Source organism: Leptonotus elevatus, chromosome 22 (genome assembly GCF_054856555.1).
Source record: "Leptonotus elevatus isolate MCC_2025b chromosome 22, RoL_Lele_1.0, whole genome shotgun sequence".
NCBI lineage: Eukaryota > Metazoa > Chordata > Actinopteri > Syngnathiformes > Syngnathidae > Leptonotus > Leptonotus elevatus.
In genome coordinates this window covers 100,533-114,468 of record NC_141260.1, presented here as the reverse complement: position 1 = coordinate 114,468, position 13,936 = coordinate 100,533, and positions in this window count along the sequence as shown.

The following is a 13,936-nucleotide window of genomic DNA, read 5'->3' as shown; positions in this document are numbered from 1 at the left end:
TTTGAAACCCTAACCCTAGATTTAAATCCTACTTTGAAACCCTCACCCTAGTTTAAAACCCTATTTTGAAACCCTAACCCTAGTTTAAAACCCTACTTTAAAACCATAACCCTAGTTTAAAACCCTACTTTGAAACCCCAACCCTTGTTTAAAACCCTACTTTGAAACCCTAACCCTAGTTTAAAACCCTACTTTGAAACTCTAACCCTAATTTAAAAACCCTAGTTTTAAACCCTAACCTTAATGTAAAACCCTAGTTTGAAAACCTAACCCTCATGTAAAACCCTAGTTTGAAACCCTAACCCTAATGTAAAACCCTAGTTTGAAACCCTAACCCTAATGTAAAACCCTAGTTTGAAACCCTAACCCTAAATTGAAACCCTAGTTTTAAACCCTAACCCTAATGTAAAACCCTAGTTTGAAACCCTAACAATAATATAAAACCCTAGTTTGAAACCCTAACCCTAATGTAAAACCCTAGTTTGAAACCCTAACCCTCATGTAAAACCCTAGTTTGAAACCCTAACCCTAATGTAAAACCCTAGTTTGAAACCCTAACCCTAATGTAAAACCCTAGTTTGAAACCCTAACCCTAATGTAAAACCCTAGTTTGAAACCCTAACCCTAAATTGAAACCCTAGTTTTAAACCCTAACCCTAATGTAAAACCCTAGTTTGAAACCCTAACAATAATATAAAACCCTAGTTTGAAACCCTAACCCTAATGTAAAACCCTAGTTTGAAACCCTAACCCTAGTTTAAAACCCTATTTTTAAACTGTTCAGCTCATTGAAATGTTAGTTAAAATCAAATGTGTGTGCGTGAATGTGCATGTTTCTTTAAGGGACAGTAAGATACTTTTAGTTGATTATGGTTAACTTCCACATTTATTGACCGATTGATGTTCAGCTCATTTACATTTAAAAAAAATAATAAGTTTAAAAAAACACACACAATACACACACATTATTATTATTTTTAAATGAAATGGAATGGACTGCTATTTAAATAGTGCTTTTTTAGCTATACTGCCTGGTCTGTCACTTTTGCATAGCAACTGCCTCAGCCAATCATCTCTCACTGTTGAGCTCAACTCAGCCCCTTTTTTTCTTAGTGTACTCAAGGCTTGGCCTATCTACGACTACTACTATTGCAAATACTATTACTACAACTACTATCTTGGCCAATTGATTAGGTACACCCAGGATTCTGGTCAATTCATTAGGTACACCCTGGATTCTTGCCTCTCCGCCCACCCAGGGCGGCGGCCATCTTGGCCAAGTAATTAGGTACACCCTGGATTCTCGCCACTCCGCCCACCCAGGGCGGTGGCCATCTTGGCCAATTAATTAGGTACACTAAGGATTCTCTCCCCTCTGCCCACCCGGGGCGGCGGCCATCTTGGCCAATTGATTAGGTACAGCCAGGACTTTTCAGTCACAAAATGTTTTTATTTGATTATTTTCCAAATTTGTAGCATGTGACTATTACTGTGTTTTTTTGATGATTATGGTTTATTATTAAATACTATAAATTGTCCATTTCCTTTGCTAAAGTAAATGTTTTCTTTTGTGATATTGATGAGTTCTTAAAGATGCACAAACAGTGACTGTGCGCATGTTGTCTCCACAGTTTCCTCAGGGCACACATAGACATATAAAAGGAATTTGTAAGATGTTAATAAAATTTGGTTAATGGTGTAAATCAACAAATTCAAATTGGAAGGTTCATTTAACTAGATTGTTTTATGTTCAATATACTTTTAAAAAAAAATCAGTGACATGTACAATGTAGCCAATAAAAAAATATATAATACTGGATATTTTGTAGAAACATTTCATCATTTGTAAAGATTTGTCTGTGTTGAATAATTTAGACAGGTGATAATTGCTGAAATTAAAATAACAGATTCATCAGATTTTTTTAAATGCATAGTAATTAAAATATGTGTCACTCCCTTAACACTGAAAACAAAGATATGAATTAGACAATGGTTGGTTCTTTTTAGTGGTTAAAAAAGTGGATGTTTGAATTACAATTTTTATCTTTTTATATGTATTTATTTTTTTATGTTGATGTGCAAAAAACACATACAATTGGTCAAGCAGCGCATCCACCACCAGACAGCCTGTCCTGTATGTAGCAGTATGTCCTACTCGCAACCCGCGAGTGTTGTATGACACAATCCGCATTATTGAACCTTGCAGCTGCACGCAGCGCAGTTGCCCCCTTAAACTGGTCTCCTCGGATGCAGCGCGCTCCAACCTCACCATCGGGCTGCAACCCATCTTGTGATAGTTGGAGTTCGTGTTGTCCTATCTCTTTTCCCTGATTGGTCGTTTTCTGCTTGTCTGTGCTGTGGCCAATTAAAGACGCATGAATGAGACTATTTTAGAAGGTTCTCGACGACGGTCTCGTCCCATTTCATCTCGTCTGAGGTAAGTGTTGCACGGCAATTATTTTTAGTCTGATGTATAATGCTAAATAAGTGAGATTTTGCAAGTTTTCCCCCATACTAAACTACATCACGTTAATACTGGCGATGTATTGAAACGTATTTGATGTGTTTGAACGTTGTGTTATCCGGCTGCTGTTTTAACAAGATAGGTAAAGTTAAGTGCTAGACATGGTAGCCTACATGCTAACTACACCTGCTAGCGCTAGCTAGAGCTAGCAGATCTCACTTTAAGGTTTTAATGTGCAGTAAAAGAAAACAAAAACAAAGAAAAGTTTGAGTAGGCTCTAAATCTCAATTGTGTATAGCCCTCGTTGCTACAATATACAGTAAGGCTTTTGTCTCGTCTGTCATCGTCGTGGTGGGGGTGGGGGAGGGGGGCGTCGGTTGTTGAGTGGCGTGTCCTGCTCGACCGTGTCGCGGAGCGGCGCCGATGAGGGATTTTGGAAGTATTTTACACTGTTAAATGACCTTCATTGATTGACTACAGCACACATTTGTAAATTGTCAAAGCTGCCTTTATTTTCCCCCTTGAAAGATTACCGTTGGTTTCTGTAGCGATCGTTTTTTTCACGGCCATCCAGAATATCCATCCATTTTGCCAAACCGTTTCACCTCATGGAAATTAATCTAAAAGAAAAAAAAAGTAACAATGTTATTACAATACTGTTTTCTTTGTTAATAAGTAAACAAGGAAGTCTATAGTGGATCCATTTTTTCTATTGTTGAGGATTTATTGAAGGCTCTGCTCACCCCATCCATTATTTATAATCAATGAACTATACAATGTGTGATGTTACTATACTTCAATTGATGACGGTTTCTTATTTTTATTACAATGACACCACTGCCTCATTAGACTCAATGTACATTTTTAATGTTTCATACACATCTGAGATTAACTACAAATTTTATCTTGAATCTTTTAGCGATCCGCTGAGCACTGTGCGAATTGGAAAGCTTCTGACCGTGATACTTGGATTTCAAACCTTCAGCACCGCCTTGGACTTCCACCTCATCTACCTGCTTCCATCTTGCCCTCAAACAACATAATACATATATAAGATCTACATCACAGAGTCTAGAACGCAAATACAGCTGAACTTGCACTCAACAGCACATTACAAACACTTTAATATCATTACTTTACTATTTTGTTGTGTTTAAATTTATTTTCTTTTTTACTGCCAGTTTACTTTTGACTTTGTCTTGGGAAGTTTTTTTTATTTTCTTTTTGCTTACAGTAAAGGTAGCTGTAGCAGCATGCCGCGGAAGGGGAAGCGTTCCGAGGCAGCCAAGCGCCGATGGAAGAAGCTGGACCTTGCTGCTCCGGAACTGAGCCCAAACATCGCACCCCAGCAGGTACTTTGCCTCTATTCAATTCTGCACTTGGCGGTGGTGTATTCTGTGTTGAGTTATTTTGAGTCACACTGCTAGGTCCTCAATGTGCTGTATATTTTGTTTTCAGCCTCGGTCCCCACCCTCTGCCACCAGTGATGGGACCACGATGCAGTCTCCAGTGAACAAGGTACGAGTTTCACGCCATATTTTAGCAGGAGTTTATCATTTTTTTATTACTATTACACTTTTTTTTAATATCCTAAACATTTGCAATGTGTATTTAGAAGGCCAGAGTCCGAACTTCAGCTCCAGCCAGTCGGCTCGCCACTGTGGACGCCCGCTCCCCACCGCATACCTCTACTGTGGCTACCCACCAGGTATGTTCCACAGCAGGCAAAATGCAATTAACTTTGTTAATGTGCAATACACATTATTTCCGGCTACAAATATAGAGTCAAGCAGAAAAAAATGCTAAAATGCTTATGTAAAAAGCAGTCTGTGTATTCAAGACACTCAATAGTAATGTAAAAAAATCCTTTATTAAAAATGGACTACCAATATGTTTCAACACAAGATTGTCTTCACCAGGGCATAGTTTGACAAATATAGTGTATGACTGAGCGATATTTGTGCATTGCTTTATTCATGTCAAACTAATTCTGAATTTAATTGTGATGAAGTCTGTTTTTAACAAGATTTCAAAAATTTTACTGATGTCGAAAATAAACTCACTAACATTGATCACAAATTTGTGAGATGCCGAGCCCGGACACAGATATTTCACATGGTTTCTTTTAAGTTACATAGACCAGATGTAAATAATAATAACTAAGACGGTTATATTTAATAACTAATGTTTTGTTTTAGACTTCATGTCTATCTAAACAGTGTATGTCATTGTTTTGTCATAAACATATTTCTATATACTTCCTTTATACTATAATCTAATCTGGTACAATCTGCTGCCTTTCTGCTCATGTATTTGATCAGAAAATTCTAGCAAAATTGAGCAATTGTGACTGCATTTCAGACACAAACAAAAGTATCAGTTAAGTCCTTGAATCTCTTTTGTGATTAAGAATTTCATTAATAAACCTGGCCTGAATTAACATCACTTGTATGTACAAAATACCTGGTCAATTTAAATTGAAACTAATTTAACCATTACAACCCATGTTTGCTTTTTACTCTGCATTATGGTGACTGCACATGCCTACAATTGTGTAATGTCTATGCTTTATGTTTTAGGTGTCCCCTGTTGGTGCCAAGGCTCTGGTACCAGGTCAGTCATAATTTTAATTGCTTTTGCAGCAGTTTTACAATCGATTATTTTAAACAATTCCAATATTTTGCAGGTTCATATACACTCAAAGTGGAACATGTACTTGTACTGTGCATTGTCAGCAATTGAAGTTGAGACTTGACATGGTATTCTGTGTGTGCATCATTTTAGGCAGAGGCACTGGCTGGCGCCACAGAGTTCGGGAATGGCCAGTTTCAGCTGTGACTGGGCGGAGGCACAAACTGGTCATTCCAGCACTGAACCAGGACAACACGGTATGTTTTATAATCAACTCTGCCTTTATAACAAATTAACAACCTTCATTTGTGTCTATTTTTTTAAATTACTTCTTTCCTTTTTTCAATTACTACTTTTTTTTTTCTTTTGCAATAGTTTGTCCTGGTTGTTGGTGACTCCCACCTGCGAGCCATTGCCGATGGGGTTGTGAAGATGCCGGAGGGACGTTTCTCGTTTGCCGTGATGTCCACCCCGGGTGCCAGGGCCTCCGAGTTGCGTGCTGAGGTGCTGAATGCTGTTCTGCCTCGGTCACCCGAGGTGGTCTGCATTTTGGCTCCCAGCAACAACTTGGGCCGCCCCATCGCTGAGGCAGCGGCTGACTTTGGCCAGTTCTTGCACACCGTCTGCAGCCGCTGGCCCAACGGAAGTTCACACATTTCCTTTATATAGATCATACATTTACATTTCAAGTATGTACTTGCATATGTCAAATATGTTCTGTTTAAAATACATTTCAGCCTTTTCCCGTAGTTAAACAGTTAATGAATATTGAAGGATGGAATACGATTGAAAGTTCATCTTGCTCCAGATGTATATTTTACAGTTTTAAACTTTGTGCAGGTCGTTGTGCTGGACTTCCCCCCTCGTCTGAACGTCGAGCTGGCCCAGCAGGACCTTCTTCGCCAGGAGTACAACCGGGTGGCAGCACTTATGGGTACGTTCCATGTTGAAAATTGTTTTCACACACAAAGTGTTCTACTTTTCTTTAAGTCACCTCCTGATCTGATTTCATTGGTGTCTCAGCGGGGGACTCTTGGGCTAATGTTTTTTTTTCTTTGTTACTGTAGGTATTCGCTACCTATCTGTTGCTGGCCACTTCCCGCTGTCACATCTTCACTTGTGGTGTAGAGACGGGGTAAGTACATTAATTGCTGCAAAAAACAAACATTTTATTAGTGCTCCTCCTATCAAAAGTATGTTTGTAGATGTATAATATTTTTTCTGATCATGTCTGGAAGGTACACCTCAGTGACAGCGATGGGATGTCGGTGCTTGCGCGGTTGCTGTGGGCTGCCGTCAACCTGCGGATGGAGAGGACTGCACCACCTGCACCGGCTGCTCCTCAGCGTTCGCCACCAGCTCGAGTGTTCGGACCAAAAGTGGTTGTTAAGGGTGAGGTCACTGCGCCTCAGCCTTCCAACCCTTTTGACTGGACACTCGTCGGGAAGGCCAAGGAGGTAAACGCAAGCCTAACATGTTTTTGAGAACCTCCTAACATGTTTTTGAAAACCTTAAATTTTATGAATGTGTGTGTTGCAATAATGTCACTAGTCATTTCAGAGCAGCTCGGTTGTGGACTCTGAGGTCACCTGTGGGCCCACTGGGTGGATGGGCACTCTCCAGGTTTGTGATGGTGATCATGGATTCATTCAGCCTTTTACCATGGCACATGTTAAAATTATATTTCTCTATTTCTATTTTGTTGTGTTTTTTACAGTGCAACATCCCATTGAACCCTCTCTGGTCCAGCCCACCCATGTTGGAGGCGATGGACAAGCTGTCTCCAGCTCATCTTTCCAGCCCTGAGGACTGCCCAGGATCCAAAGGATAAGAAGGTATTTCAGTTTTCCTATTTTGTTTGCCCGTTATGTTTACATATCTATCTTCATGACAAAAAAAAAAGTATAGTTAATTGTCCATTCTTGTAGTAACAATGCTTCGCAGTAAAAGCAAAAATATATATATATATATATATTTCTCTTTTTTTTTTTTTTGCTCTTTCTTGTTAGACATCCACCGCAGGGCACAGACGACAGCGGCCAGCCCATAAGAGCACACGGAGAGAGCACCAGGTTTGCATTGCATTCTTATCAGCCCTGAGAAGTCTTACTTAAAATCACAAACAGAAATTAGTGACTCTTCACTCAAGTGCTGTGTGTTAAAGAATTATTGTTTGCTTGTCGTTTCAGCCAGAGGAAAGGCCAGCCCTTGCGGAGGTTCCTTCCAGACCATCATCCCCCCGTCGTCCTGGGACTGAGGTAACTTTTTTATGCTCACAACATTAACCATTAACATATGAAATGTTTAAAATTATATTAGTTAGAATTTAAGATAATTAAAATGGTTTCAATCATTTCAGGATCCTGCTGTGGGACTTCCTCAACGCACGCTATCCGTGAGGGCCACACATTCACAGATGGATGAAAGGTACTCAAGTTTTTCTCGCAACCACCAGTGTACTTGTATGGCTCTCACTTTCTTGGCCTTCCACGCTGAGGGGTTGCAGTTTAATTCGCTTGAACTTGACAGAGTGCTTGAACACGGGGACTCTCTTTACGTGGGTGCTAAACAGCAATTGATTTTGGACCATAACTTTGGGAATGATCACTTGACTGTCGAGGAGATGCCAAAACAAGTCATGACGGACACCAATGTCTATAATGTACAGATGCATGAGCTCAGCGTTGGTTATGTCATAGATGACGGTCATTCCCAAAGAGACTTGGGATTGTCTCTTGGAGCTCAGCTTGAGTGCTTGTCACAAAATGTCACTCATGCTTTCTTGATTGTGAATCCAGAGTGTTTTGCAGTATTCCGTGACAGATCAGGATACTTTGGGTTATTTGATTCACATTCCAGATCTGAAGTGGGCTTGCCACACCCAAACGGAACTGCAATTATGTTGACTTTTTCTCACTTGTGTGGCTTGGTTGAGCATTTGCGTCAGCTTTTTGAAGGACATGGCCGGTTTGCAACCTATGAGTTTGTGCCAGTCTCTTTTCATATTGACGGCAGTTCCATTAACACGCATCGGGATTCTACTACAACCATATCAAAGGCAAATGAAGAGCTACTAATTGAATTAGGTGATTCCCCAACTAAAGCGATACAAATTGTGATCGGTATTGTACCAAATCAAGAGCTACATAGTGCGGTACATGTTGAACCAAATAGCCAAGCAAGTCAAATTAATGAGAGTCAAAATATTCCGGAACCTCAGCAAGGACTCAAACTGCTGGATGTTAATATAGATATTTCCAAATGTAGTAAAAGTCGGCGTGCAAAACATTTGTATAGGGAACGTCAACACATTCGTAAGTGCCAACGACAACTGTCATCTAATTCTAAATATCACAGTGATCCTTGCGTTAAGGAAAAAAAGAAGCTCTATCAAAAGAATAGATATAACAGTGATTCTGCTTTTAAGGCAAAACGGCAGCAATATCTGATTAATAAATACCAACACAATCTTGCTTTTCAACAAAAGCAGAAGATATTGATGAAAAGGTACGTAAGAGAGAAATACAGAAATGACCTTTCTTTTCAAAGTAAACGGAAACATTACTTGCGAGAGAGGTACAGAAAAGACATTTATTTTCGAAGTAAACACAAAAATTATATGCAAGAGAGGTACAGAAAGGATATTTCTTTTCAAAGTAAACACAAAAAGTACATGCAAGAGAGGTACAGAAAGGATATATCTTTTCAAAGTAAAAAGATAAATTACGTGCGAGAGAGGTACCAAAAAGATTCGGCTTTCTCATATTAGGCGCTGTTTACAAAACAAAAAGGACAGGCGTGATTCAAACGCGCTGCAACGTATTCGCCACAAGTTAAATTGTGCTGTGAAAATCAAAAATAAATATAGTCGCGTCATTCCCCAGTGTCAGGAAATTGAGCAGGATCAGGCAAATGGTGTAGTAGACGTCTCTGTGGAATTGAAGCAGGCACTCGTAGATCCAGAAATGGAAGCCACCATCGCTTCTTTCCGGGAAAGGGTTCGGCATGGGCCTACGTATATCTGCACAGTGTGCCACCGTGCGCTTTTCCCCAATCAAGTAAAGCGTTGCAAACGAGCCAGATACACCAAAAATGTTGATGTGGCGCTTGCGTGCTTGACAGGCCAGTTTGTTCACACTTGTAGTTGCCCCGCCCCATGTACCGTTCCTCAAGAACGGATGCAGGAGTGGATTTGTCATACCTGTGACAACCATCTGTTCAGAGGTGGCATGCCACCCCAGGCGGTGGCAAATAACTTGGCACTGGCACCCATTCCCGAAGAGCTGTCGGAATTAAATGTACTTGAACGACAGCTAATTGCAAAAATCATCCCTTTTGCAAAGATTGTTGCGTTGCCCAAAGGACGGCAAAGGGCCGTACACGGTTCTGTGGTGTGCGTTCCATCAGAGATGGAAGCCGTAGTGAACTCCCTCCCAAGGCCGCGCAGTGAGGCCCAGCTTCTCCAGGTGAAGCTGAAGTGCCGCATTGTGTACAAAGGTTACCAGCATTTTTACACTGTCAACATGACAAATGTCTTGGCAGCGCTGAGGACACTGAAACGCATTCATGCAGAATACAAAACTGTATCGATAGATGAAAGCGCTCAGTTTGAAAGTCTCCAAGAAGAGGAAGACGAGGGGGTAGGAGAAGAGGACATCCCTGAGGCCGATGCACAGCCAGAGAGCAGCGACACCCCCGCAAACAAAGAGCAACAGACTCCCCAAGAGAGCAAAGAGGAGCTCAGGCCGGGCTTGACACTCGACACCTGTATGCAGCCTCCTGACATCGCGCAGGAAAAGCTGTCATATGCGGACGGCATATTTAGCATCGCTCCTGCCCAAGGAAACAAGCCGGTGGGATTTTTTGCCGTGCCAAACCTCGAAGCCATGGCCTTTCCCGTTCAGTTCCCAACAGGACAGAATTCACTCGATGAGGCGAGAGAAATTAAGCTGTCACCCAGTTTGTATTTCAATGCAAGGTTATTCTCCGTTGACACTCGATTTGCCAAAGATCAAAGTTACCTTTTCTTTGCGCAGTTTGTGACAGAAACGCATCTGGCCACCAACAGCATGTCCATTCAGGCCCGCAAGCGGACAGCCCTCACTCGGGATGGGAAGAAGATTTCAAACCGGATGCTTCAGGACAAAGATGAACTGGAGAAGCTCATCCAAAGAGAGCATGCGATGCGCTTCATGCAGCCCTTGAGAGGCACGCCGGCTTTTTGGGAGGGTGCCCTTAGGGACCTCCATGCAATGACCAGGCAGTTGGGCAAGCCCACATTCTTCCTTACCTTTTCTGCTGCGGAAATGAGATGGCCTGAAGTAATCGAGGTCGTCAAAGCGCAGCAAGGCGAACAAGGGGACTTTTCCCATCTCGACTGGAATGCCAAATGCGATGTTCTTCGCAGCAATCCGGTCACAGTGATGCGCCTTTTTGAGAAAAGGATGGATGCTCTTATGGCATTCATCCTGTCTCCTGCACAGTCCCTGGGTCCGGTAGAAGACCACTTCTATCGTGTAGAATTTCAAGCCAGAGGAAGTCCGCACGCTCACATGCTGCTCTGGATTAAGGGTGCGCCAGTCATCGAAGAACCCGACCTCAGATGTTGTCAAGAAGCCATTGACTTAATCGACAAGTACATCACTTGCAAAATACCAGACCCGATTGAGGACCCTGAACTGCACGACATTGTCACCAGCGTTCAGGCACACAGCAAAAAACACACAAAGTCTTGTCGGAAAGGAAACGTTTCTTGCAGATTTGGGTACCCCAAACTGCCGATGGACCAAACCACCATCACGTTGCCATTCCAGACGGAGACTGAAGACGTCCCAACGGACAAGAGTGTGGAAGGCCAGCATAGGAAGCAGGCGGCCAAATCGGCGCGCCTCACCGAAAAACAAAGGGAGGCTAAAGAAGAGCTCAAACGCATCAGAGAGATCCTCATGGACGCGGATGTCCCGCAGGACTTGCCGGAGCTTCTCAAAAAGGCCAATTTGACAATGGACAGCTACAAGGACAGCGTCACTAATCTGACCTCCGGAATGGTTGTCATGTTGAAGCGTGCTCCAACGGAAAGCTGGATCAATGCTTACAACCCACATCTGCTGTGGGCATGGAACGCCAACATGGATATTCAGTACGTGCTCGACGTCACGTGTCTCATGTACATGATGTCGTACATTTCCAAACCGGAGCACGAGATGTCAGAGTGCCTCACGTCTGTCGTCAAAGACTTGAAGACAAAGCCTCTTGTCGACAAAAAGGACGAGATGAGGAAAATAATGGCGGCGTATTCCAAGCACAGAGAGGTGAGCGCTCAAGAAGCGGTGGCGCGGACATGCAGTCTCCCTCTGAAGAAGTGCTCGCGCAGCGTAGTTTTCATCCAGACTGCTGAGGATGGCGTGAAATTGAGTCTACCCATGAGTAGACTGAGGACCATGCATCCGGACGCAGACAACGTGTGGATGTCTGGTCTGCCAGACAAATATGTGGCAAGACCTAGAACGGCAATGTTTGAGCGGATGTGTCTCGCCGAATTCGCATCCGAATACCGGGTCGTCTACGGTCAGCAGATTGAGGGCAAGAATGTCATTCCCCTCTCACACGGCAAGGGATTCATCCAGAAGCGGATTGGAAAAGATGCCGTCATCAGATTCACTCGCTTCTCAATCAAAAAGTATGCTGAGAAGTATTACAGGACCCATCTTAAATTGTACCTCCCCCACAGAGACGACGCCGAGCTCAGGTCTGAAAACCTCAAAACGTACGAGGAGTTCTACGGTGCCGGGGATTCAAAGTTCGGTCGGGTGCGGGCTATATTCGACCGCAATCGGGGGCGGTACGAAGGACGGGGAAAGACCGTGGACAATGCCTTCGAAAAATTGAAAGAGCTTCGTGCGGTTCTCAACGCGTGGAGCACTTTTGCGCCGGAGGTAGAAGCAGAGCGTTTGGAGTGTGCCGCCGAACGCGAATCTAATCCGTTACAGGAAGACCCGCAAGATGAGGTTCCGGCCTACCAGGACGCTCCTGGTAGCGGCGCGGTCTTGCCGGTGTTTGAGGCGCCAAAGTTGAGCGCCGAATTTGTGAGGAACATGTACCGCAGTCTCAATGAAACGCAAGCGTCCGTCTTCTACGCTGTGCGCGAGTGGTGTTTGAAACGCGTTTCGGATCGTCTCCTCGAGCCCTTCTTTTATTTCATCTCCGGAGGAGCTGGCTGTGGTAAATCGCATGTCATCAAGTGCATTTACCAGGAGGCCAGTAAGATTATCCGCCAGCTTCCCAGGTTCCGCGACAAAGCGGATATGGCCAAGCCTGCTGTGCTGCTGACGTCGTTTACTGGCACGGCGGCTTACAACATCTCAGGGAAAACGCTTCATTCCCTCTTGAAACTCCCCAGGACTCTAAAGCCTCCTTACCAGGCGCTGGGGAATACGTTGGACGCATTGAGAGCAACCCTTTGCAACGTGGAAATTTTGATCATCGACGAGATTTCCATGGTCTCCAAGGAACTCTTTGCCTATGTCCACTGGAGATTTCAGCAAATCAAGGGCAACCAGAGACCATTTGGGGGCATCTCCGTTCTTGCAGTTGGGGACTTCTACCAACTGCCACCCCTCGGAAGGTCCAAACCCCTCTGCGTTTCTGACAACGATCTTCTTGACCTCTGGACAGATTTTCAGATGGTCAAGCTTACTCAAATCATGCGGCAAAAAGACGACGTCGCTTTTGAACAGGATCAGGGAGAAGGGGAAGGCTGATCCACTCGGCGATGGTGACAGGGCGTTACTCACCACGGCTGTCACGGATGCGCGAGACCTCCCTGCGTATACTCTGCATATCTTTGCCACCAATAAAGAGGTGGATAGGCACAATGCAGCAACTGTGGCTGCTCTCAAATTGACTGTGGTCAATATTCCCGCAGAGGACTACAGGAAGAGCCCACGGTCGGGGGCGATGGTCACCGTGACCAAAGTCATCATTGGGTCGAGAAGGGATCTACCGGATGCCCTTCAAGCTGGTGTAGGAGCACGGGTTATGCTTCTTCGGAATTTGGATGTCGAGGACGGATTGGTGAACGGGACCTTTGGCACAATAGGCAACATTGTTCAAAACGCCCCAAAGGGGTCGGCGGAGAAAGTGACCTTGCTCGGACTGAGGCTAGACAATCCCGAAGCGGGCCAGAAATTAAGCAAGAAAATTCTGGGGCCGACGGATGACTTGGTCTATATCGAAAGGTCGGAGGAAAACCTGGGCATAAAAGGCGTGGTCAGGCGGCAATTCCCCATGAAGCTTGCCTTTGGATGCACGGCTCACAAAGTGCAAGGCATGACGATGACCTCTGCAGTGGTGTCTCTTAAGCGTGTGTTTGAACCTGGAATGGCCTATGTTGCCCTAAGCCGCACGACGTCACTTCAGGGATTGAGGGTCATAGACTTTGACGAATCCAAAATCTACGCCAATCCCAACGTCACGGCGGCAATGGACAGTATGACGCGCGCTTCTTTCCAAAGTACAAGACCATTGTTGTACTTTTCCAAAATGCCGCAAACTGCTTTTCCCACCTTGACCATTGTTCATCACAACACCGAGGGCCTTCCATCTCATATTGACGACTTAAAGTCTCATCATGAGTTGAGGCTGGCAGATGTCCTTTGCCTCACTGAAACTCATTTGTCTGGATTCTTCTTCCCCATCCATCCATCCATTTTCTGTACCGCTTGTCCTCACAAGGGTCGCGGGGGTTGCTGGAGCCTATCCCAGCTGGCTTCGGGCAGTAGGCGGGGTACACCCTGAACTGGTTGCCAGCCAATCGCAGATCCTTCTCCCCCCCTCTCCCTT